This window comes from Anomaloglossus baeobatrachus, chromosome 3, assembly GCF_048569485.1.
Source record: "Anomaloglossus baeobatrachus isolate aAnoBae1 chromosome 3, aAnoBae1.hap1, whole genome shotgun sequence".
Taxonomy (NCBI): domain Eukaryota; kingdom Metazoa; phylum Chordata; class Amphibia; order Anura; family Aromobatidae; genus Anomaloglossus; species Anomaloglossus baeobatrachus.
Window position 1 is genome coordinate 461,370,249 of NC_134355.1, and position 27,680 is coordinate 461,397,928.

A 27,680-nucleotide genomic window follows, 5' to 3' on the forward strand; every position below is an offset into this window, starting at 1 on the left:
GTTTAGGTGTCGGTCCTCATTCACAAGGACTGGACAGAACATGCGGACGGCAGCAGCGGGCCTTCCAAAACACTGCGCCAGTCTGGTGTTTTATGATAACATTTTACTGAGAAGTGAGGATCTCTTGCTTCCTTTTAAGGAAATTCAATAAAAGTTAAATTTTAATAATTTCTTTGTGTACCCCGGCTTGCTATTCTGAATCAATTGATTGTGGTACAATACCAGTGGCTATTCCTATTAAGTTGAATTCGGTTGATTACTTTGGAATTTTACCTGCTATTGTAATCCTGCCTCTGATAACAGGACAGGAAAATAAAAAATAATACCCTTGTTACTAGTGCATGAAATTGCAAGGCTATCACAAGTGCATCTCAAAGAATTAGAATATCTTCAAAAAGTTAATTTATTTCACTAATTCAATACAAAAAGGGAAATGCATAAAAATGCATATATTATATAGAGTCCTTACAAACATCTAGTTATCTAATTCAAGTGTTTATTTCTGTTAATGTTGATGATTATGGCTTACAGCTAATGAAAACCCAAAAGTCATTATCTCAGAAAATTAGAATAATTACCACAAAACACCTTCAAAGACTTCCTAAGTGTTTACAATGGTGCCTTAGTCTGGTTCAGTAGGCTACACAATCATGGGGAAGACTGTTGATTTGACAGATGTCCAGAAGGCAGTCATTGTCACACTCCACAAGGAGGGTAAGCCACAAAAGGTCATGGCTAAAGAGGTTGGCTGTTCAAAGAGTGCTGTATCCAAGCATATTAATGGAAAGTAGAGTGAAAGAAAAAAGTGTGGTAGAAAAAGGTGCAAAAGCAACCAGGATAACCGCAGCCTTGATAGAATTGTTAAGAAAAGGCCATTCAAAAATTTGGGGGAGATTCACAAGGAGTGGACTGCTGCTGGAGTCAGTGCTTCAAAAGCCACCACACACAGAAGTATCCAGGACATGGGCTACAAATGTCACATTCCTTGTATCAAGCCACTCATAACCAATAGACAATGCCAGAAGTGTCTTACCTGGGCCAAGGAGAAAAAGAACTGGACTGTTGCTCAGTAGTCAAAGGTGTTGTTTTCAGATGAAAGGAAATTTTGAATTTCATTTGGAAATCAAGGTCCAGAGTCTGAAGGAAGAATGAAGAGGCCATAATTCAAGCTGCTTGAGGTCTAGTGTGAAGTTTCCACAATCAGTGATGGTTTGTGGAGCCATGTCATCTGCTGGTGTAGCTCCACTGTGTTTTATCAAGACCAAAGTCAGCGCAGCCGTCTACCAGGAAATTTTAGAGTACTTCATGCTTCCCTCTGCCGGCAAGCTTTTTGGAGATGGAAATTTCATTTTTCAGCAGGACTTGGCACCTGTCCACACTGCCAAAAGTACCTGGTTTGATAACCAAACATGCTTGACCTAAACCCCATATGGAATTTATGGGGTATTGTCAAGAGAAAGGATGAGATACACCAGTCCCAACAATGCAGACAAGCTGAAGGCTGCTATCAAAACAACCTGGGCTTCTATATCACCTCAGCAGTGTAGTGGGTGGGCCTACCCCCTACTAGTTTAGCATAGATAACCCGGCACTGTTGTTATTAAAAATGTTTTACTATTGTTATATGATGTGTTAGGGCACCCCCTAGTGGCCGGGTGGGACGGCTGTTGCCACCGGGAAGGAGGAGTCGGCCGGATTGCTAGGCAAGGTCTGAATGTGTGTGAGACAGAGAGGATCCGGGTCAGCGGAGTGTGAACATCTGGAGCGGCAAGTGCGATTGTGTGAGCGCAACATCAGGGGACACCGGAGATAAGGAGGTGGACGCAACCTCAAAGCCTATTCTGCCGGTGTGGGTCCGGTGTATGCTTGGCTGAAGAGTGGGAGTCCAGTGGCGCAACCTCAAAGCCTATTCTGCCGGTGTGGGTCCGGTGTATGCTTGGCTGAAGAGTGGGAGTCCAGTGGCGCAACCTCGAAGCCTATTCTGCCGGTGTGGGTCCGGTGTATGCTTGGCTGAAGAGTGGGAGGAGTACTCTGGGCATATCCCCATCAGAGGGTGCGTTTGGGCAGGTTGTCCCCAGCTCCACTAATATTGCCAAAATCCGCTGACCGGAGTGTTTTTTTCTCTTTATCGTTGTGAATAAATGTCGTTTTTATTGCATCTGGACTGTTGCCTGCAGCCTCTTTGTGCACCGGCCGATGAAGGTACCGACATACACTCTCTCAACATTAAAGAAGTGATGAAGCCAGGGATGTGCCTTGAATACAGTGCTGCCACGACTACACAGCCAGAGGCCTCCCTGGCTAGTCACTTCATGTGGCGTAGTCGGCAGGATACAAGTCCCTTGCCGGAGAACCAGGAGACTGAAGACCAAGTAGTGCCTGAAGCACGGAATTCGGACTATGAGAACAGATTTCCAGTCCCATGGTGGGAGGAAGAAGTGCCCAAGGCGTTGGACCGGGCACAAGATGGCGGCAAGATGGCCGGCGTCTGTGAAGAAACAGAAAGCGCGCGGAAAATTGGCGCCGAAAGAAGAGCCTGGGGCTGGCCGGTGCCGAAGAAAAAGCATGGAGTACTCCGCCCAAAGAGGGGAGGCGCCAGCTCCAGGGCACGGAAGAAGAAAAGGAAAAAGAAGTACCTCAGCGGAGGAGTCAAGATGATGCGTGAGGCTGGGGGTGGAGTCCGTTTAAGAGCGGGAAACGAAGACCCGCCTCCACTTCCTCCAGCCTCAGCGTCGACACCACCGCCATTAATAGCGATTCTGTCGGAAACCGAGATGGAGAACTTTGGGCAACCTGCGGAGTTGGCGACGACGATGGCCCTCATCAGCCTCGGTCGAGGCCGACCTCGGTTCGCCCCTGCTAGCGAGGCCGCGATAGCGGACCTTCCCATTGGACCGGGAGGTTCTACGAGGCCAGACAAAGTTTCCTGGAAGACCTCATGGGATGCTCAAACCGGGAGCACCATCACAGAGGTGAAGGCAACCTATGCTACCCCGCCCATGCCAAGCCGTCCGGGGGTTGCTGTTTTCCCATGGGAGACCCCGCAGCTTAACGCCGCCGCTTCCCCATTTGTGCCGGAGCCGGCCGAGGAGTTAGCCGGCCGTCTAGAGAAGGATCACCTGGGCTTCTTCTGGGACCCAGTCACCATCTCGCCGGAGAAGGCGCGCCCCAGAGTCCCGACCCCGAAGCCTGACCCCGTCCAGGAACGTCTCCTGGCCGAGACCATCGTCCGGGAAATGCTGTCCGGCTCTGGTGGCGAGGAGCTGGCACAGCAGTTTGTGACCGGGGTGGTAGTCAAGTTTAATCAGCAAGAGGGATACGGTTTCATCCGAGAAGTAGAGACCGGGGATGATTATTTTTATAACCGGGTTCATCTCGACGTCGAAGGACTCCCTAAGCGACTTCACACTCTTTGGCCGGGTGAAAAAGTCACCTTTCTGCCGGATGCCGGTAGCCGCGGCCTGTTTGCCGTCTGCGTCTCCCGCATGCCGACCACCCGGGAAGCGGAGCAGTGGCAGGAGGAGATAGAGTGGGAGGAGCAGCAAGAGCGGCGCCGGAGTCATGCCAAACCGCTCCCGCCCGCGCCTCCTCAGCCCCAGCGCGTCCTGGCTGCTGCCCCGGAAGCAGTGAGGGAACCGGCTCCTGATCCGGAGAAGTTCCCAGCCGTGGTAGCGGTGACCCAAAACGTGACTAATAAGCCGGTCATTATGCTGGATGCACCACCACCATCCCGGGCAGGAACACCGTCACCGCCAAGAGGAGCTGCAGCAGCTGTGCCGGAGGAACCGTCCTACGCCCCGGTGTCTTTCAGGCGAATCCGCCGCCAACCGGGACAAACTCTGGGGGCCTACATCCAGGCTCAAGCGGAAGAATGGAAGAGAGCCTGGCCCCCAGAGTAAGTTGTTGCCTCCAGCACTTGCCGAGACCGGTGTTGTTCCAGACCGGCAGAAAGTTCCTCTGTTGTTGTAAAGTTTTACGGGCCTGTTGCCCCCAGCAAAGACCGGGAGCGCTCTTGAAGCCTCCGGGCACCTCCAGCAAAGACCGGGAGCGCTCTTGAAGCCTCCGGGCACCTCCAGCAAAGACCGGGAGCGCTACTGAAGCCTCCGGGCACCCATCTAAGACCGGGAGCGCTGTTGAGCCTCCGGGCGCTATCCAGAGACCGGGAGCGCTGTTGCGCCATCAAGCGCCCCTCAAGACCGGGAGCGCCGCTGAACTGGTGCCGCTGTTGAGGACTGAACCGAAAGGTTTTTATGTGTTTGTGTTTTTATGTGTTTAAGAGCCTTGCCGGGAGGCTCGGATTTTAAGAGGGGAGGCATGTAGTGGGTGGGCCTACCCCCTACTAGTTTAGCATAGATAACCCGGCACTGTTGTTATTAAAAATGTTTTACTATTGTTATATGATGTGTTAGGGCACCCCCTAGTGGCCGGGTGGGACGGCTGTTGCCACCGGGAAGGAGGAGTCGGCCGGATTGCTAGGCAAGGTCTGAATGTGTGTGAGACAGAGAGGATCCGGGTCAGCGGAGTGTGAACATCTGGAGCGGCAAGTGCGATTGTGTGAGCGCAACATCAGGGGACACCGGAGATAAGGAGGTGGACGCAACCTCAAAGCCTATTCTGCCGGTGTGGGTCCGGTGTATGCTTGGCTGAAGAGTGGGAGTCCAGTGGCGCAACCTCAAAGACTATTCTGCCGGTGTGGGTCCGGTGTATGCTTGGCTGAAGAGTGGGAGTCCAGTGGCGCAACCTCGAAGCCTATTCTGCCGGTGTGGGTCCGGTGTATGCTTGGCTGAAGAGTGGGAGGAGTACTCTGGGCATATCCCCATCAGAGGGTGCGTTTGGGCAGGTTGTCCCCAGCTCCACTAATATTGCCGAAATCCGCTGACCGGAGTGTTTTTTTCTCTTTATCGTTGTGAATAAATGTCGTTTTTATTGCATCTGGACTGTTGCCTGCAGCCTCTTTGTGCACCGGCCGATGAAGGTACCGACATACACTCTCTCAACATTAAAGAAGTGATGAAGCCAGGGATGTGCCTTGAATACAGTGCTGCCACGACTACACAGCCAGAGGCCTCCCTGGCTAGTCACTTCAGCAGTGCCACCGGCTGATTGCCTCCATGCCACACCACATTAATGCAGCAATTCATGCAAAAGGAGCCCTGGCCAAGTATTGAGTGCATTTACTGTATAGACTTTTCAGTAGGCGTAAAACAATTCTGAGTTTAAAATCACTTTTTTAGTTGGTTTTATATAATATTCTAATTTTCTGAGATAATAACTTTTGGGTTTTCATTGTTTGTAAGCCATAATTATCAACATTAACAGAAATAAACACTTGAAATAGATCCCTTTGTGTGTAATGACTGTATAATATACCGTATTTTTCGCTTTATAAGACGCACTTTTTTTACCCCAAAATTGTGGGGAAAATAGGGGTGCGTCTTACAAAGTGAATGTAACTTACCGGGCAGTGATGCAGCGGTGGAGTGAGTCACAGGAGGCTGGTGCTGGTGCTGCCGCTGGAGCGGAGGCGGCCGCCATGGATCCCGCGGCAACCGGCTGTGGTGGCGGCAGCCATGGATCCCGCGGCAATCGGCTGCGGTGGCGGCCGCCATGGATCCCCCGGCAATCGGCTGCGGTGGCGGTGGCGGCCGCCATGGATCCCCCGGCAATCGCTGCGGTGGCGGGGGATAGCCGAAATCTTTATCTGCGCCTGCGCTGCCTCCAACGCGACTTCCGGAAAATGGCGGAGGTGACGCAGGCGCAGATGGAGACCTCAGAGAAGCGAGATCTCCATCTGCGCATGCGCTGCCTTCCGTAGCCATTTTCCTGAAGTCCATCGCGTCGGAGGCTACGCAGGCGCAGATAGAGATCGCGGCTCTCGAAGATCGCGATCTGCGCATGCGCGGGCTCCATTTTAGATCTCCGCAGCAGACGGAGACTATCATAAGAAAGAGGAGAGAGAGAAGAACGATTCTCCCTCTCCTCGCTAGGGCTGGATGCTGATTGGTGGAGACAACTTCTGCAGAGCTGCCTCCACCAATCAGTGATCTGAGCCTGACAAAGTGTTGTCAGTTGAACGAAGGGTCCTAATAGGTGAGCAAAAAACACTGAAGGGGAACACAACCCCCATCATCAGCCTTCAGAATATACTGTATCAATCGGTGTATTCTGAAGGATGATGGGGGCTGTAGTCCTTTATTGTAAACACTCCAGGGAGGGACTAATGTAGTGGCCAAAGTGTAAATGTAACTACAACCCCCCTCATCTTTCAGAATACAGCCATGTATGGTATACAGTACATGGGTGTATTCCTAAGGATGAGGGGGGTGGTAGTCCCAGATCCCCATAAAAGTGCATCATGCAGGTCCCCCATAGCCGTGTCATCCACGGATCCCACATAACAGTGCATCATCCACAGGTCCCCATAATAGTGCGTCATCCACAGGTCCCCCATAATAGTGCGTCATCCACATGTCCCCCATAATAGTGCGTCATCCACAGGTCCCCCATAGCAGTGCGTCATCCACAGGTCCCCCATAGCAGTGCGTCATTCACAGGTCCCCCATAATAGTGCATCATCCACATGTCCCCCATAATAGTGCGCCATCCACAGGTCCCCCATAGCAGTGTCATCCACAGGTTCCCCATAGCAGTGCGTCATCCACATGTCCCCCATAATAGTGAGTCATCCACATGTCCCCCATATTAGTGCGCCATCCACAGGTCCCCCATAGCAGTGCGTTATCCACAGATCCCCCACAGCAGTGTCATCCACAGGTCCCTCATAATAGTGATGAAGAATAAGTTGTGCTCACTGCAATGACCTGGTGCTCGGGAAAAAAATAAGTCAATCAAGAAGGGTAATCCCGGCACACAGCATATGAAAAAATGGTAAGTCCAGGTATGGTATGCTTGAACAAAATTTCTTTATTTTTCAACAATTATTGTACTGCCCGCCCAACGTTTTGGCTCACGCAGGAGCCTTCATCAGGGGTCAAGAGCACCGTGAAAATGGTTATAATGGTTATAATGAAGAATCATGTAGGTACAGCAGGACTTAGTAAAGTCGGCAGATGGATTAGTCCAACAGGAGGAATTGGTTGCTACCGATAAGGTAGGCAAGGAAAACCCAAAAAGGGAGGGTGAGGTAGGCATATAATGAGAAGGGGCTCACACTGTAGTGAAGGATATAAGGTGAATGCAAAGGGACATAGTCATATGTGTGCTGCGATTATCAATCATATGCAATATGACAAATGGAAGGGCAATATGACATCCGTGATACTAGGGGCCTCTGGATAAGGGTGAGAGCACCAAGAAAAGGCCTAGAGTGGCATGGTAGTGTAATAACTACGTAGTGGGAGCCCAGGGACTGTGTAGGAAGTGAGCCTCTATATACAGGCACTTGAATCTCCATTGGTGGAGACCTGATAGCGGTGACTCACACTCCACCAATGGAGATTCAAGTGCCTGTATATAGAGGCTCACTTCCTACACAGTCCCTGGGCTCCCACTACGTAGTTATTACACTACCATGCCACTCTAGGCCTTTTCTTGGTGCTCTCACCCTTATCCAGAGGCCCCTAGTATCACGGATGTCATATTGCCCTTCCATTTGTCATATTGCATATGATTGATAATCGCAGCACACATATGACTATGTCCCTTTGCATTCACCTTATATCCTTCACTACAGTGTGAGCCCCTTCTCATTATATGCCTACCTCACCCTCCCTTTTTGGGTTTTCCTTGCCTACCTTATCGGTAGCAACCAATTCCTCCTGTTGGACTAATCCATCTGCCGACTTTACTAAGTCCTGCTGTACCTACATGATTCTTCATTATAACCATTATAACCATTTTCACGGTGCTCTTGACCCCTGATGAAGGCTCCTGCGTGAGCCAAAACGTTGGGCGGGCAGTACAATAATTGTTGAAAAATAAAGAAATTTTGTTCAAGCATACCATACCTGGACTTACCATTTTTTCATATGCTGTGTGCCGGGATTACCCCTCATAATAGTGAGTCATCCACATGTCCCCCATAATAGTGCGCCATCCACAGGTCCCCCATAGCAGTGCGTTATCCACAGATCCCCCACAGCAGTGTCATCCACAGGTTCCCCATAGCAGTGCGTCATCCACATGTCCCCCATAATAGTGAGTAATCCACATGTCCCCCATAATAGTGCGCCATCCACAGGTCCCCCATAGCAGTGCGTTATCCACAGATCCCCCACAGCAGTGTCATCCACAGGTCCCTCATAATAGTGAGTCATCCACATGTCCCCCATAATAGTGCGCCATCCACAGGTCCCCCATAGCAGTGCGTTATCCACAGATCCCCCACAGCAGTGTCATCCACAGGTTCCCCATAGCAGTGCGTCATCCACATGTCCCCCATAATAGTGAGTCATCCACATGTCCCCCATAATAGTGCGCCATCCACAGGTCCCCCATAGCAGTGCGTTATCCACAGATCCCCCACAGCAGTGTCATCCACAGGTCCCTCATAATAGTGCGCCATCCACAGGTCCCCCATAGCAGTGCATTATCCACAGATCCCCCACAGCAGTGTCATCCACAGGTTCCCCATAGCAGTGCGTCATCCACATGTCCCCCATAATAGTGCGTCATCCACATGTCCCCCATAATAGTGAGTCATCCACATGTCCCCCATAATAGTGCGTCATCCACAGGTCGCCCATAGCAGTGAGTCATCCACAGGTCCCCCATAGCAGTGCGTCATCCACAGGTCCCCCATAATAGTGCGTCATCCACATGTCCCCCATAATAGTGCGTCATCCACAGGTCCCCCATAATACAACAATGCTGCTATTGACTCCTGTTGAGTCTAAATTGTTAAAATAATGTTATTTTAATTTTATTAAAATATTCTAGCACACTATTTGGCTCAATTTTTTTTTTTTAATTTTCCTCCTCCAAAACCTAGGTGCGTCTTATAATCAGGTGCGTCTTATAAAGCGAAAAATACGGTATGCGTTTACCTTTTTGTATTGAATTACTGAAATAAATTAACTTTTTGAGGATATTCTAATTTATTGAGATGCACTTGTAATTTTGATTTTTAGTACTGATACTGATCTTGATCTAAAAGAAATATAATATTGCCAATTTTTTCTACATATGTGACGCCCTGGCAAAACCAGGTAGTCACAAAAAGAGTTAATCCTCCTTGGCACCAACACAGTCCCCACACAGATATACACCAGCCAGTCAGGCCCTACTCACCCCCTCCCCAGGAAAATGGGAGGGAGCGAGAGGAGCTTAGGAAGTGCAGAGAGGAGTTAAGTTTCAGTTTGTGCTGTAGTCAGTGGAGAGCTGACAGGAGAGAGTTGGAGCTCCCTGGAGAGGTTGGTAGTCAGGGTTGGAGCCCTGGACTACCGGACTAGGTGGCAGTGAGGGCCACAGGCACGGAGATCCGGTCGTGGGGAACCTGAGGCCGACCGGGGCAGGGTTGTAGCCCGCTGGTACTGAGAGAGGGGACCAGATTTGGAGGCCTTTCAAGCGGACTAGTCCAGACAAGAAAGAGACAGACAGAGAGTGTGGAAGAAAGGGCCCCTGGCTGTATATCTGGGTGTGGGACCCGAGCACACCCCTCCAAAAAGCTCCCGGCATTCGGCTTTGGTTTACAAAACAACTCTGTGTTTACTGACCATCCACATGAGTACAGCCTCATCCAGCACCACGACAACCGAACTGTGAGTTTCCTGCTCCCTGCAATACCTCTCATATTAACCTGGGCCCCGAGACTACACCTCCTCTACCTGTGGAGGGGATCCCACCTTGCTGCCCCGATCCATCAGCCCCGGGCGCCCCATGACCAGCCAGCGACGGTGTCACCATCCCTCACCGCAACCCACGGGTGGCATCACTGACAAAGACTAAATCCACTGTAAATAACCCCATTTCACTCGTGGGCGACGGATGGCTGCTCGACACCCGGTCCGGCAGCCACTCAAGCCTCCAACACAATCCCGGACCCCAGCGTACTCTATGTACATAAAGAAAATACATTAAATATACACAGCAAGATCACAAGAGTGACAGTCTTTTATTGTAAATATTTATATACGAATATAGTGATAATGTTGACATTAGAAGAATCATATATATCTGAATGTATACAAGAGAAAAGAAGTAGGCAAGAAGCACTCAACTCACTAGATAAATACACAAAATATAACAAGAAATTTATTGAAAGATAATTCAGTGCAAACACCATAAAAACATTTAAAAGGAGGACACTCGTCCCATGGACACAAATAAAGTGCTAATGCAATATGTATAACAATGCAGGTACATCAATACAAAAAACAGGACATAGAAACCAATTCTGACAATATAAGTCAGTATGAAATCCAGAGTTAACAGTCTAGGTAGAGCCAACAAATGTAATGGCCCCAATAATAAAGTGCTAATGCAGCAATGAAAAAATAGCGCAAGGACAAAACATAAGTACCGACTGTAACAATCTAAGCCTGTATAGAACCCAAAGAAATTGGTCTAGGTAACCCAGATTACAAGCAGAGTACCAGCAAGGGAATAATCACCCAAAGGGGTCCAGGGAAATCTCACCCAAGTCAGGGAATCATGTAAGAGTGTCGAGAAGTAGACACCGACCCGACGCGTGTCGCTCAAAGGAGCTTCATGCCCTGATGGTACTTATGTTTTGTCCTTGCGCTGCTATTTTTTCATTGCTGCATTAGCACTTTATTATTGGGGCCATTACATTTGTTGGCTCTACCTAGACTGTTAACTCTGGATTTCATACTGACTTATATTGTCAGAATTGGTTTCTATGTCCTGTTTTTTGTATTGATGTACCTGCATTGTTATACATATTGCATTAGCACTTTATTTGGGTCCATAGGACGAGTGTCCTCCTTTTAAATGTTTTAATGGTGTTTGCACTGAATTATCTTTCAATAAATTTCTTGTTATATTTTGTGTATTTATCTAGTGAGTTGAGTGCTTCTTGCCTACTTCTTTTCTCTTGTATACAGTTAGCTTGGTAGACCTTGCACCCTCACTTCTGGATATATTTTCTTTATGACCATAGCTGTGCAGCTCTGTCTCTTGCTTAATATATCTGAATGTGTCATAGCAGCATGATAAGTAGAGATGAGCGGACTCATTGAAGTTCAGTTCAGTGGGTTCAACCGGAATTTAGATAAAGTTCAGTTTGAGATTCGGCTTTGACCTGAAACCCATTGGAAGTCACTAATTGGGCAGTCTGGGTCTCCACCCACAGGCAGCCAGCCATAAACAGAGCACAGGGAGGGTGGACAGGCTTCTTCCATTTTTTTTTGTTTGGTGCACACTACATCCAATACCGTTACCCCCAGTGCGAGCCGATCAAACACTGCAAGCAGCTTGCACTGGACTAAGTATCGAACGTACCCGAGCACAGCAATGCTGGTTGTATGTGGTCGGAAAGCCAAACTGCCCAATCAGTGACTTCCAATTATGTTCAGGTCAAGCTTGGGTTCAGAACAGAACTTTATCTAAAATTTGTCTGAACCTGCCGAATCCAAATGTCTATGGATCCAACCATCTCAATGATAGGCTAAGTGGAAAGATATTGACCAGAACTGACATTCAAGGATAACTTTTCACCCTCCCAGCAACACTTCTTTAATAAATTAAGAACCTGGGATATTTCTTGTTTTTGTGCTTTTTGTTTTCTTTTCTCATTTTTGCACAGACATATCTTTTATTTTTCTATTGAAAAAGCCATATGATAGCTTTATAACGAGTTATAGTATTTAATGACAGCATTCACTTTACCATAAAATGTACTGAAAAACTAAAAAAAAAAAATCAAACGGGGTGAAATGATGTAAAAAAATTGAAATTCTACTGCTATTGTTACTTGGGTTTTGCTTTTACGGTGTTCATTATTTGATAAGAGATCTGGAAATATGATTCTCTAGACCATTATAATTTATGGTGTTCCCAAACGTATACTTTTTTTTTCCCGGGGTCAGCTGATGACAACCTAGCGCTGCCATGATTCACTTCTTGTGAGAGCTGACAATTGCCTGCACTCACAGGAGATGAGCATTTCTATTGACCAGAGCGATGCTGCTCTGATCAGCAAAAATGCACAGGCAATCGGACCGTGCAGGCATAAAGTCCCCAAATGGGACTAGTAAAATAAAAAAAATAAAAAAAAGCAAAAAAAAAACCATCCCAAAAAATGAGAATGCTATGGGTCTTGGAAAATGGCAACAAAAGCGCTATTCTTTTTTTGGACAAACTTCAGAATTTTTTTTCACCCCTTAGATAGAAGTAAAAGTATACATAGTTGGTATCTACAAATGTGACACCCTGGCCTATCAGGTCGTCACAGGGTATTGTGCAACCTGCCCTTCTGCACAGTATCCACCTCCTCCTTGGTTACGGGTGCCTGACCTTTGGTGTTGCCAAGAACAAGCTAATCAAAATCCTAGGAACATTCTGCACCACACCCACCAGACACACCAGTGGACAGCCTGAAGGGAATAGGGTCGCCCACTGGGGGGTTGGTTAAGGGAGGGTCAGGAGTGTCAGGAGTAGGCAGTTGAGAAGTGATTCTCGAGAGGAGAGGTCAGGAGCTGGACCCTGGTCGCAGGGGATCGTGACAAGGGGCACGGACTGTCGAGGAGGACAGCCGGCGGCCTTGTGCCATCACCGGGCAGGGGTTAGGGCGCGATGGGGTATGTGGACCCTAGGCCAGGAAGTAGCTTCAGGCATCCTGGTAATTTATCCGACGAGGACAGAGCCTTCAAGATCTGTTGTCCACCCGCTCCAAAATCGGGGTACTGGCTCAACGAGGGGGTTAGGACTTTCCCAATACATAGTCCAGAAAATCCCAAGCGTGAACCCTGAGAGCAAGCTCACCCAGTTACCATACTGGTGAGCTGGACCCAACTAGTTTTATGCTAAAGGGACCAGTTAGAAGAAAAGGTGCCAAGGAAAAGGTCACAGACTAACAGGCAACACAAATGGGCACGGGATCCAGGCATGCTCCCCCCAAGCGGCAGCGGTGTCAAGAACTTTGGTTTACCACAGTGATCGGTTTCAGCGTTATTAGACAGTGAGTGAGTACAGAAGTGACCGTTACCGTCCCCAACGGCACCTCTCCGCACTCCTCATCGAGTCCCAGGGCATTCCCCCTACCCGTGGAGGGGTTTAACACCAGGCTGCCCCCACAATCGCCACCGGGTACTCCCAACTGCAGCGGTGGTACTCCACCTTACCACACACCACGGGTGGCGTCACGAACTTTCCACATCCTCCCTTGTAAATATTCCCCCCTTTTTATTCTGAGTGGCCGCGCGACCCCGACCCCCAGGTCTGGAGATCCCTCGAGCCACCGCGGATCCGGATCCGAGCGGCAGCGGCAGGCTGCTGACGCGGGGGAGGCACACAAACTCATAAAGATGTGAGGCATTATACTGGCACATCAGTTTTACCATATAGTGAACGTGGAAAATAAAAGACCCCCAAAACCATTGTGCAATTGCACTTCTTTTGCAATTTTACCACACTTGGAATTTTTTTTCACGTTTTCCAATACACTATATGGTAAAGCTAATGGTTTCATTCAAAAGTACAACTCGTCCCGCAAAAAATAAGCCCTCATATGGCAAGAGTGATGGAAAAATAAAAAAGTTAAGCCTCTCAGAAAAAAGGGAGGAAAACAACAAGAGTGAAAAACGGAAAATCTCCTGGGGGTGTAGGGGTTAATTTTATTTGAAGGAGAGGACTTCTTGTTTCGTCTGTTGAGCAGACATCTATATTGATTCAACTTTGTAGTATCTATGACATCATAGCTTTTTATGGTACTTTTTTGTGAAGTGTAGTGACCAAAAATGTACATTTTTGTCTTCCATTTTTTTGCCATTTAATATACAATTTAAATACTTTTATATTTTTTAGATCATAGTTATGTCTATTTTTATGTTTTTTATTTATTTATTTTTGAATGGAAAAGCGGAGAGCAGGGGTTGATTTAAACATATATATTCGATTGCCTATATGTTATGATTCAATACCACAGTATTGCAGTACATAGTGAAATCGCAGTTCTTCTAGAAATTCTGTACTTGAGTTTTAGGATACGGTTCCACTTGCATATAGCTTCCGATGCGAGAGCATAAGAAGCTATACACTAATGACCCTCTGTTGCGAGTGGGTATTGCATCTGACTTAACGTGCAATGCTCATCCCGGGTAAGGAAGAGGTTAACCACTGGTTTTTACTCACACAATACACTAAGGCTGCTTTCACATATCTGATTTTTCCTGTGCGGTACAATCCGGCGCTTTGCAGAAAAAACGCAACTGTTTTTTTTGCCGCCGGTTGCGTTTTTTTTGCATAGACTTACATTAGTGCCGTATTGTGCCGCATGGGCTTGTGTTCCATCCGGTTTTTCCGCATGCGGCAGATTTAGCCGATGCAGCGGTCGGATGGAACGTTGCCTGGCACGTTTTTTTTGTCCAGCAAAAAAAAAAAACGCATCGCGCCGCATCCGGCTGATGCGGCGTCCTGTGGCAAAAACCGCATCTGGCCGCCGCATGCGTTTTTTTCCACAGCGGATGCTCAGTAGCCTGCCGCAAGCGGCAAAAACCAACCGGGCCGCATGTAAAAAACTTATGCAAAGGATGTGGTTTTGTCGCCGCATCCGTTGCATAGGTTTTAGAGCCAGATTGGCCGGCTCTGCTAAAACCCGGAGGTGTGAAAGCAGCCTTAGCTGGTTTCCCACCAGACTGGGCTGCAGGTAGGCACCATGGCAATGGGTTTTTCCCAAGCACTGGTGAGTCATTAGGAAGGTGGGGTCTGCCTGGGGAAGTGAGCGGACACACACAGATTCACTTCAGAACACTTTGGAGAACAGTTTGGGACACAGGAGAGAGAACAGCTTGAGACAGAGAAGAGCAAGGCCTCTGAGGGGATGCTCCTCTCAGAGGGGCCGACTGGGTACCGGGCAGACTGAGAGAAGCAGGAGACGACCAGGTGGAGCAACACGGTAGCTAGAGGGGGAGCCCCAACAGCCCCTTCGGGACCGGCGCCGTCGGGGTGCTGAGACCTAGGGTAGAACATACTTCACATTGGACTACCAGAATCTGCAGGGTAAGGGGATTTCACGTCACATTGCCCACCACCAAAAGTCCTGGGGCGCCAGCAGCATATAGAGACAGGAGCCACCGCCACGGTCGGGTCCATAACAAGTTTCGCGCTGCCTGCGTACGGGATGGCAACTAAAGCCAAGGATACTGGGGTCCCCAAGTAGCTTCACGCCACGGGGATCCACACTACAGAGCACAATAGAGGAAGGTCTCACACGCTTCACAACACCGGTGGTGACCTCTGATTCATCCGGGATCGGCTGTGGCCAATCACGGCGATGACGGGTACTCTGAGTGCGCAGCACATGAACTGTGAGTAAAAGACCTGGAACCGCAACCGCTGCCTCAGCCTCTTATTGCCGGTGCCGCCGCCCCGCACTTTGGTGCCAACGGCCCTTCCCCCATCACCACCATCCTCCCAAGGTCTCGCTCCACCTGTGGGGAGCTAGACTATCTGAGCTGCGGTAACATCAGCCACAGAGACGAGCAAAATCTCGCAGCGGCAGCTAATCCCTGGCCGTGCACCACAGGTACCGCTGCAAAGCAAACGCCCATCCTCTGTTACCCGTCACCTTGCACCCTCTTTGATGTAGCCGACGGGGCAAAGGAGCCGAGTCGGGCCATTCACAGCAACCCCAAATACCACTGTGATCTTGCGATCGGGTCACAGCTGCAGAGAAGAGGGAGGGAGCACTTTCTCCCCATCTCCTCCGCTGTCTGTCTCTGCATGTATCGAACTGCACTTGGATTATATGTAAGTGCAGTGTGATGTTTCACATGCTCCCATAGACTTGTATGGGTGTGCGTGAGCCGAGACTCACTACAAAACGCAGCATGCTGCGATTCATGCTGCATGCCGTTATGGTATGAGAAATCAATTGCAGATGAATGCTTCCCCACAGCTTTGCACTTGTCCATGCAAAACATAAGTGGAACTGTGACGCCCTGGCCTATCAGGTCATCACAGGACATTGTGCAATCTGCCCTCCTGCATGATGTCCATTTCCTCCTTGGTTACGGGTCTCTGGCCTTTGGTGTTGCTAAGAACAAGCCAATCAAAAAGCCTAGAAACACTCTGCACCACACCCACCAGACACACCAATGGGTAGCCTGAAGGGAATAGGGCCGCCCACTTGGGGGGTTGGTAAGGGAGGGTCAGGAGGTTCAGGAGTAGTCAGTTGTGAAGTGACTCTCATGAGGAGAGGTCACAAGTCAGTTTGGTGAGGTTAGGAGCTGGGCCAAGTTACTAGGTGGTAGACGTTGGTCTGGGCCTGGTAGGAGCTGGAACCCCGATTTCAGGGGATCGTGCTAAGGGGCACAGAACTGCCGAAGAGGGCAGTCGGCGGCCTTGAGCCATCTCCGGGCAAGGGCCAGGGCACGGTGTGTACGTGGACCCTAGACCGGGAAGTAACTTCAAGCATCTTGGTAATTTACCCGACTAGGGCAAAGACTTCAAGATTCATCCTCCACCCACTTCAAAATCAGGGTACTAGTGCAGCGAGGGGGATAGGAATTTCCCAATACATAGTCCAGAAAATCCCAAGCGTGAACCCTGAGAGCAAGCTCACTCCGTTAGCCATACGGGTGAGCAGGACCCGACTAGTTCTATACTACAGGGGCCAATTAGTAAAGAAAGTGCCAAGGGAAAGGTCACTGGCTAACAAGCAGCACCATCGGGCACAGGATCCAAGCATGCTGCCTCCCTGCTACAGCGGTGCTCAGAATTTCGGTTTACAAGTTGTCGGTGTCAGCGTTATTGGACTGAGTACGCAGTAACCCTTTCCTCCCCAACGGCGTTCCCTTCTCTCACCATCACCGAGCCCCGGGTCATTCCCCCTACCCACGGAGGGGTTAAACACCTGGCTGCCATCCCATCGCCACTGGGCGCTCCCAACAGCTGCGGTGGTACTCCACCTTACCACACACCATCGGTGGCGTCACAAACTCTTAACACAAAATCCCCTGTAAATACCCCCCTTTATTTCGAGTGTCCGTGCGACCCCTCCCGGGTCCGGAGACCCCTCGAGCCACCGCGGATCCGGATCCGAGCAGCAGCCTGGCTGCTGATGCTGGGGCGGTACAGAACCATACCCTTAGAAATGGATTAAGATAGCAGCTTACAGGGGCCCCCAGCTGCCATTTTGACCCACCAGCTTACTGCTTTCACTTTGCATGAGAGAGGATGAGAGCCATTGCTCACACACCTGCAAAGAAGTCATGTAATTCCCGCAGGGATTCAAATAGTCAAACTGCAGCAATTGGAGCAAGCTCCGGTTGCTGTAGTCACAGGCAGATACTGAAAATTTAGCAGGCAACATTTCCTGGTATAAAGCCTTCATAGTGCTGTTAACGATCTATGATGAAAATGTAAAATATAGGTTGTTACTGGGTTAAAAGAAAAAAATGAATTTAGCTATCTTTGATGCCTCCTTTCTGTATTAAGAAAAATTAGCAATTAAAAATTAGACTAACTTTGCGTATTTATAAGCCAATACTTTTTTCTTAATTGTTTCCAATTTATTGTTCATAGCAATATGTTATTCTTAGCTAAATACAGATTTTTTTTTTTCAAATTGTTTTTATTGAAGATTTAAGTTATAAACAGGCGGATAAAAGACTTAGGGGTACTTTGCACGTTGCAACATCGCCGATGCTAGCAATACTGAGCGCGATAGTACCCGCCCCGTCGCACATGCGATATCTTGTGATAGCTGCCGTAGCGAACATTATCGCAATGGCAGCTTCACATGCACATACCTGCCCTGCGACGTCGCTCTGCCCGGCAACCCGCCTCCTTCCTAAGGGGGCGGGTTGTGTGGCGTCACAGCGACGTCACACGGCAGGCAGCCAATAGAAGCGGAGGGGCGAAGATGAGCGGGACGTAAACATCCCGCCCACCTCCTTCCTTCCTCATTGCCGGTGGAGGCAGGTAAGGAGATGTTCCTCGCTCCTGCGGCTTCACACACAGCGATGTGTGCTGCCACAGGAATGAGGAACAACATCGTATCTCCTATGGGTGCGACATTATGAAAATGTCCGACACTACACAGATCACCGATTTACGACGCTTTTGTGATCGTTTATCGGCGCATCTAGGCTTTACACGTTGCGACGTCGTTACCGGCGCCGGATGTGCTTCACTTTCGATTTGACCCCGACGATATCGCAGTAGCGATGTCGCAGCGTGCAAAGTACCCCTTACAAACTCTCACATTGGACCATCAGAATAACGGATGGATTTCCAGTTCAGCAATTTAGCAACCAGCAATAGATAGTGCAACACACAATCTATATAATGCAATCAGTGCGAACACTTTAATGAAACCCAATTACAAGTATCTTCTTTTGGATTTCGATAAAAAAAAATATCCCAAAAGTCAACAATCCCTTTTAGGGCCAGATACGTGTCAATTGACTGGTACAATCTAGTAAAAAAGATGAAGCACTGACCTTTTTCGAGGACCAGGAAATGGCAGGGAAATTAGTGTTATTATCCTTCCTTATCTAAATTCTATGCTCGTTTAAAATCTATTTGCAACGGAAAAAAAAGAGAAAGGAAAAATAGATACCAAATGGAAAATGTGACGTTATGACTAGAACATTTAAAAATGTAAACTTTGGTATCCATGTACATCCGTTTTTGTTCTGTTTTGCGCTTATCCATTTTTACTAGAGGTGTCTATGAACACCTCTAATGATCTGGGCACGCACAGTACCTATTAATGGATTCATTAAACAGAAAGCATACTGAATAACCATATTTTATTATTCATTTTCCATAGACTTTCATGTTAAAAAAGTATCTGTTCTGTTCGCTACCCTCTTATTTTGGGATGAGAAAAAAAGTTCTGCAGAAAACTTTATTTGACCATCCAAAAATACGTATTGCAAATTGAACGAGACAATTTTGGAAACAAGAAGAATTGAAGCATGGATTATGTAACTAAACATTAATTCCATATGTGTACTACTCATACAGATTAGAAAAACGGAAATTTAAACAGACATGAACATATTCTAAACCACCAGCAGAAAAGGAGAGCTGTCGTTAGGGGGCATGTCCACATGTTTTTGAAGAGTGTTGTTTGGCGCAGATCTTAACGATGATTTTTGTGCATGCTACATCTTTATCTGATTCCTACTTATTTATTGGGGCAAATGTGAAGATTTTTTTTCAGGCATAAACGCCTTAAGAATTGCCATGCTGCTTTTTTTCCACACTGCAAAAACAGCACTAGAGTTGCTTTTTCCATTTAAATTCATTACTTAGTTTTTTAAGCACTTTCTTAAATTTTTAATAACAAAGATTTTTTTATGTAGATTGGAGAACATCAACTGTAAAAAAAAGTAAAAAGCGTATAAGGTTGTCAAGTTCAAGTGAAGCCCCCCCCCCCAGCCAGTCCGTGCATCACCATCCAAGTACGTACACTCACAGATCTGAGAATCTGACATCAGAGGGAACCTGTCAGGTGCAATATGCACCCAGAACCACAAGCAGTTCTGGGTGTATATTGCTAATGTGTCGCCCCAGGGACATCGATCCAGCTTCAGTGACACCACAGGGTCTTCTTTTAATATGGCAAACAGGTATGTGAGATTTTGTATGTGTCATGACGCCACTCACGGCTTGCGGTCAGGGGTATGGATGACCGCCACTGCAGATTTTATGAGCGTCTGGGACTGATGGGGTCTGCAGTCAGATGGTGTGGCCTCTCGTAAGTCAGGCAGGCCCCAGGGGCTCAGGTGTGTAGAATAACGGGTCCTAGAATAACTCAGGCAGAGTCCAAAAGTCACTTAACTGATTTTTACTCACACAGATGTTGCTGTGAGCTGACCCGGGCGTTGCTGTGATGAACCAGGTAGGACCAGGGGCTCCTTCAGGCCAGTCTGAGGGTAACAGGTTAGCTCGCCTTGCTAGCACTTCTGTGTTCGGATAACCCCCTGACCTGAAGTACCATGGGGATCTATCCATGGAGTCACTACTGCCTTTTCTCCCCTTTTTGGACCATTTGCCGTCAGCGTGTACTAGGTGAGATGGCGTCTGGCTCTGTCTCCTTATGGGTCCCTGCGTTGCTGCTGAGGCTTGGACTCTGTGTGGTTGGTGAGGTACTTGTAGTTCCCCTCACCGGCAGGTTTAGCAGGTCGTTAAAACGGGGTCTGCTCTAGGGACCTGTTCCCCGTACGTGCCTAGTCACCCCGGACACTTCTCTCTGACTGACCAGGTGACCGTTCTCCCCCCGCCAACTGTCACTTCACCGAGCAGGGTCTGACTAGTGTGAGCGTGCGTATCCCTTAGCAACTGCCGCTAACCACTACCAGACTGGCTCGCTCCACTCCTTTCCTGACAGCCTCTGCTCTTTAGCTCCCAGCCCCTCCACTACACCCCTTGAAAAGAATTGAAGGATAGCCCCCCTCTGGAGACTACCCAAGGGTCCCGTCTAAAGGTGTGGGAGACCTGGTTACTATGTGTGTGTGCGTACACACCTCATTCTGGCCTTTAGGTTTACCTGGAAGTACTGTTCCAGCATGGGTGCAGTACTCATTGGTGCCTGACCGGGTAAGGGGCGCCACACTAATCCCTGCCTAACCGTCCCTGTATACACTAGCATAGATAAAGAGATCTTTAGAAAAAGTATTTCTAAAGATCTTATATCGTATGCTAATGAGCAAGGGGTCTAGTCCCAAGGGCGTTATATCCCTCGACTAGCCGCCCTCTTAGCATGGTAGCACGACCACAGGGGCGTACTAACATGCTATTCAATTCATTAACACCAGCAGTGCAGTGCGTACCTGTGTTTGCTGTGACCGCTCTGCTGAATGCCGTGCACTTCCGGTCATGCGCAGTATGAAGCCAGGTCTACACGTCCCGGTTCAGAGAGGTCTATTGCGCATGACTGGAAGTGCCGGGGTATTGAGAAGATCGGTTACAGCGAACACAGGTATGGGCAGCACTGCTGGTGACACTACACTGAACGGAATGTTAGTACACCCCTGTGGGCGTGCTAACATGTTAAGAGGGTGGACTAGTCGGGGATATAACGCCCTTGGGATTAGTCTGTCACGCTGGTCCATATGCCCTTGTCTATTCTTTCATTTATATTGGGTAAGGCTAGTTTTCATTCTGACATTTTACTATTAGAAGTGTATGTTTACATTGTATTTCCTATACCGGTAGTGCCCCTCTGTATACGAGTAACTGTGAATTGATGTTGTTACATGGGTGATTCCTGTTGCATTGGCACTTTATCTGCTCATTGCACCTTATGTCTGTTTGTTTTTTATACAGACATATTATCATTATGAGTGCATCTTTACATTACTTTTCCTATACCAGTGTGTCACCTTGTACACTAGTAACTGTGAAGTGATGTCATTACATGGGTGATTTCTGGTTAGATGCCAATGCATTGACACTTTATAACTACAGTATATTGCACTTTAGGTCTGTACCAAATTGGATTAATGATTATATTCAATATACATGAACCCCTATAGGTTTAGCAAGGGCACCATGGCCATTTTCTGTCCTATTTTTCTTGTATTGTCCTTGTATATACAGTATTTCTTATAATTGTTGAATAAAGATTTATTATTTTTGCACGGAAATGCTCCATTGTCATTTAATTTGTATTTAACAAAGTGTGCATAATACAAGTGTACTTCAATGAATTAGACCAGTATTGGACCGGAAGGAACCTGAAGGTAACTGGCTACATAGACACTGTAAACAATGTTTGTGCTTCTTTTCACTTTCACCCCTATAATATTTAATTTCTTACTTACCCCCTGATCCCTAAACCCAGTAATGAATTGGTCATCTTTTTCTCCATCCTACCCACCCATCTTGCCTTCTCCTCAGATCTGTTCCCTCAAATAAAATCCTCTGCTTCCAGACACACATGACCACCACATGCCCTCTCCTGCTCCCATCTACTAATGCTCTTGTGACACCCTGGCCCGGCCAGGTAGTCACAGATAGGGTCCCACATTACACCAGTCACCTAACAAGGTGACAGCAGCCAAACATTTAAACCCTAGTCACCCCCCTCAGTGCTTGATGGACAAGCCAGGGGGTGGAGCCAGGCGGTTGGACACGCCCACCGAGGAGTTCGGATGGTCTGAGGCGGGAAAAGACAGTAGATTAGTTTGAGAGTTCAGTGGAGGAGGTTAGGCCTGTGTGACAGGCCTGTAGCAGACTGACAGGTGCAAGGTTAGGAGCCCGGGCACCTTTGGCTAGGAGGCAGACGGAGGCCTCTGTCTGCAGGAGCCGGGAAGACGGCTCGGTGGAACCGTGGTGGACTGGGACAGGTTAGTGGGCCAGCGGTACCCACCCGGGGAACCAACTTGGAAACCGGAGCACAAAGGGGGTACTCAGACCCTGAAGCTAGGTCCAGAAGCTACTGGGGGCTAGCTAATTAACTAATTGCGGCCAGGACTATAGGTCCTGTCCCACCCAAAGTCCCGACTGAAGGCAACAGCCCAACGAGGGGGATAGAAAGCCACCGCCATGGCAGAGAGATCCCACGGGCAAAGGGCTCCTCAGGCAACCACAAGCCGGGGAGTGGACTCCTGAAGTTGCAAGCGCAGGTAGTCTACCATCACAAAACAGGTGCAGGAGAAAGGCAGAGACCACCAACCGGGTGGGGGACCAGACTGCAGCTGGCTGCGGGCACCGACCACTATCACCTTGGTTTACCAGAGACTCATGTGTTTACTAATAGTGAGTAGATCAGTGCCCTCCGGCCGCCCATCTCCCTGCACCGCCCAACTCCCCCAACGGGTCCCGGGGCCACCATCCCTACCCACGGAGGGGTTAACAACTTGCTGCGCAACATCTCCCCCGGGTGCCCTGTAACTGCAGCGGTGGTGTCCACCTTCACCACATCCCATGGGTGGCGTCACGAACTTAAACACAGCTCCGGCCGTATACCTACGTCCCCACACCGCCAACCCCTTTTTGATTGGAGTGACCGCAGGACCCCCGAGTCCGGAGACCCTCGAGCCACCCACTGAAGGTCCGGATCCGAGCGGCTTGGCTGCCGAGCACGGGGTGGCACACTCTCTCTGCTTCTCCTCATTGCTGTAGATATCTCTCCAAACCCTGGCCCTCTACACCAATTCCCCACAGTCATTTATCACCCCTATTCACAATCTATCACAAACTTTTGCAACTTATCTAACTTTATACCCTTTCACCCAACCCCTGCTCCACCAGTCCCTCTCACAGGAGCCCTATTAAATGCTTGCTCGGTCTGCAATAAAATTTCCTACATCCATGACATTTTCATTACTAACAAAATGAACAGCGGGAGTAGCAGGAACAAAAAAACAGACGATGGCCATTTCTTGTGCCTTGGCACACTTCAACAGGTCCCGCCTATTAGGAGGGACCTTTTGAAGTGTGCCTCAGCACACGAAACAGCCATCGTCTGTTTTTTGTTCCAGCTACTCCTGTTGTTCATATTTCTAAGATGAATGCACAATAAAGAATCTACTTTTTATCTATAAGGACGATGAGTGCTACTCCTGTTTCCTGTTTCCGTGGATCTTGAATGTATCTGGTTTTGCGGTTTAGCACCTAGGAGTCTGGAAGAGTCCGTGGGGATGTTTGTTTCAATCACCTGCATGTGAGTAGTGCCGAATTGCCTTTTGGATGATTCATTACTAACAAACTTTCCTTCCTCGGCATCACTGAAACCTGGCCCCTCTGACATAGCCTTTCCTGCTGCACTTTCTTATGGTTGTTTCCATCTGTCTCACACCCCCTGCCTCCATAACAAGCACGGTGGAGGAGTTGGCTTTCTTCTGTCTGATAACTGCTTCTTCACATCAATACCACTGCCACCCTCCATTACTCTCCCCTCTACTCTGTTCACATCTTCTCTCCCTCCAACCTCTAACTGGCTGTCATTTACCACCCCGCAGGTCCAGCCACCACCTTTCTTGACCACTTCCCACTTCACCACCTGTCTACTTCATTTCCTTTCGACTGACATCCCCACTATCATCATGGGCGACATCCCCATTCACACCTCACAGCTGTTGCTATACTTTTAACACTCAATTCCTCCTTTGGCCTCATTAAATGGTCTTCCCAGCTACTCACAAAGATGGCCACACGCTGCACCTTATCTTCACCTGCCTCTGTTCCCTATCTAACCTCTCAAACTCACCTCTCCCCTGTCTGACCACAATCTACTTACATTCTCTTCCCTCTCCTCACCTAGCACTCAACCCTCACTACACAAACATACACACTCTCGCAGAAATGTCAAACACCTTGGTTTACATTCACTGTCTCTGACTTCCTCCTCCGTTTTGCCAACATAGCTTCCTTACACAATGCAGATGCTGTGGCCACTCTATATAACACCACAATAACCACAGCTCTCAATTTGGCCGCTCTCCTCATGCATACCAAAACCCACACAATCAACAGGCAACTCTGGCACACAATCCTGACTAAAGAACTAAGAGAAGCCTCCAGGGTTGCTGAACGGAGAGAGAGGAGATCCCATTCTACCAAACACTTCATCGTATACAAACAGTCCTTCACCAATTTCAAGTCCGCACTCACTGCTGCATAACAAACCTACTTCTCATGTCTCATATCCTTCCTGTCTCCCAACCCTAAACAACTATTCAACACTTTCAATTCTCTCCTCCATCCCCAAGCACCTCCTGCCTCCCCTCTCATCTCAGCTGAAGACTTTGCCTTTCTTCAAGCAGAAGATTGAAAACATCAGAGGACGCTTTAGTCCTCACTCCTCCCAGACCCTCCCCATAACTACTGAGCCATCCTCCACCATAAACAGCTTCTCCACCATGACAGAAAACCAGCTCTCCTCTCTTCTCTCCAGATCACATCTCACCACCTGTGCACTTGACCTGCTCCCATCACACTTCATCCCCAACTTCACTGCAGTTTTCATCCCAACCCTAACCCATCTATTAAACCTATCACTAACAATGGGTGTCTTCCCCTCATGCTTCAAACATACCTCCATCACACCCATCTTCAGAAAGATTTCCCTTGAGCCAGCCACTAGGTCTAGCTATCACCCCATATCACTTCTCCTCTATGCCTCAAAACTAATGGAACATCATCTCCATCTTGAACTGTCCTCTCACCTCTTCTCCTGCTCCCCCTTTGACCAGTTACAATCTGGCTTCCGACTGCATTATTCCACTGAAACTGCCTTAACTATAGTCACCAATGACCTACTCACTGCCAAAGCCTAGCAACACTGCTCTCTCCTCCTCCTCTCAGACCTGTCTTCTCCTTTGACACTGTGGACCATTCCCTCTTCCTACAGATTCTCTCATCTATTGGTATCACAGACATGGCCATATCCTGGATCACTTCACATCTAACGGACTGGACTTTTAGTGTCTCCCTCTCCCACACCACCTCCTCATGTCACTCCTTATCTGTTGGTGTCCCCCAAGGTTCAGTGCTTGGACTCTGCTGTTCTCCATATATACCTTCAGTCTGGGACAGCTCATAGAGTGGCTTTCAGTATCATCTTTATGCTCATGATGATACCTCTCTGGCCCTAATATCAGCTCTTTAGTAACCAAAATCCGACAATATCTGTCTGCTATTTCATCTTTCTTTTCTGCTGGATTTCTAGAACTGAACATGGAAAAAACAGAATTAATTATCTTTTCCCCCACCTCACGCTACCAATCCACCTGACCTATCCATCAAAGTCAATGGCTGCTCACTCTCCCCAGTCCTGTGTGCTCGCTGCCTGGGGGTCATCCTTGACTCTGTGCTTTCTCTCAAGCCACATATCCAATCCCTTTCCACCACCTGCCAAATCCAACTTAAAAATATTTTCCAGATCCATAAATTCCTTGATCAAGAATCTGCAAATACACTAGTGCATGCCCTCATTATCTCTCGCCTGAACTACTGTAACCTCCTGCTTTGTTCTCTTCTAACACTCATACTCCCCTCCAATCTTTCCTAAATTCTGCTACCTCAGTAATCCACCTTCCTTCGCTATTCTCTGCCTCTGCTCTCTGCCAATCTCTTCACTGGCTTCCAATTGCCCAAAGACTCATTCAAAACACAAACCATGACATACAAAGCCACCCACAACCTGTCTCCTCCATATATATGTGACCTAGTCTTCCGGTACTTACCTGCATGCAACTTCCGATCTTCACAAGATCTCTTTCTCTGCTCCCCTCTTATCTCCTCTTCCCACAATCGCATACAAGCGTACTCCCATGCCTCCCCCATACTCTGGAACTCTCTACCCCAACACATCAGACTCTCGCCTACTGTTAAAACCTTAAAAAGGAACCTGAAGACCCACCTTTTCCGACAAGCCGCACGACCCGCTCTACCCTCACCTACTGTATCTTCAACCCCTTCCCTGTAGGCTCTGAGCCCTCGCGGGCAAGGTCCTCTCTTCTCCTGTACTAGTCTGTGCCTTGAAATGTTCACGATTATTGTACTTGTCTATGAGTGCCCCTTTTTCAAATGTAACGCTATAATAATAAATAATAATAATAATAGTTAGACAAATGTATGGTTGAATAAATAGCTAGCTAGATAATAGATAAATAGCTAGATAGTTTTTAAAGCTTTATATTAACCAAAAAAATAAATAATTAAATGGAATACATGCTGTGCAGCCCCCTCCATTTTTGGTAACCAGCAAATATAAAGCAGACAGCTATGAGCTGATATTATCAGGTTGGGAAGGTCCATGGTTATTTGTTCCTTTCCGTGGTTTTTTTTTTTTTAATTTTTGACAAAAAAATAACTAAATAAATGAAAAATACTAATAAATAAATCATTTTTAAAAACAGCATGGGGTCCCCTTATTTTTGATAAACAGCGCAGGTAGAGCAGACAGCTGGGGGCTGGTATTATCAGGCTGGGAAATGCCATGGTTGTTGGGTCCATCCCAACCAAAAAATAGCTGCCCTCAGCTACCCCAGAAGTGGCGCATCCATTACATGCGCCAATTTTGGAGCTTTAACCAGTTCTGGATCAATACATCTGACGTTTTCCATCACCCATCTAATGTTAACAATCGCAACTCTTGTTCCTCTGACTTTTCTGAACCCTAATTGTTCCTTTAGCAGCTTTTTGTCAAAGTAAGGCTGTGAGCACATGTCCAGTAATCCTTCATCAACAATGGATTCAGTAATTGATAATAACATCCATTAAAGAATTGTTATAAACTGAGAATATTTTAATGGATCTGTTAGCATTTAAAAACAGATCCTTTTTCAAATAGATTGCCTTTTGCTGTCTTTTTCAATCTGTTTTTAAATGGATTTGGCTTTTACCAAACCATATAAAATAGTGACAACTGGAAACACCAGAATATGTGAACCATCATTTTGAATCCTGCAACTGAAGTCTAGTATTGATTTGTACTGCACATAAAATGCTACCAGCATCAATTTTGTTGGGATGTAACTTGATATTACTGAAGGAGAAATGAAGAAGGGAGAATAGAGAGCGCCGTAGAGAAATACAAATATAGATTCATCCAATACTGGCTGCCAGGATGATCTGTG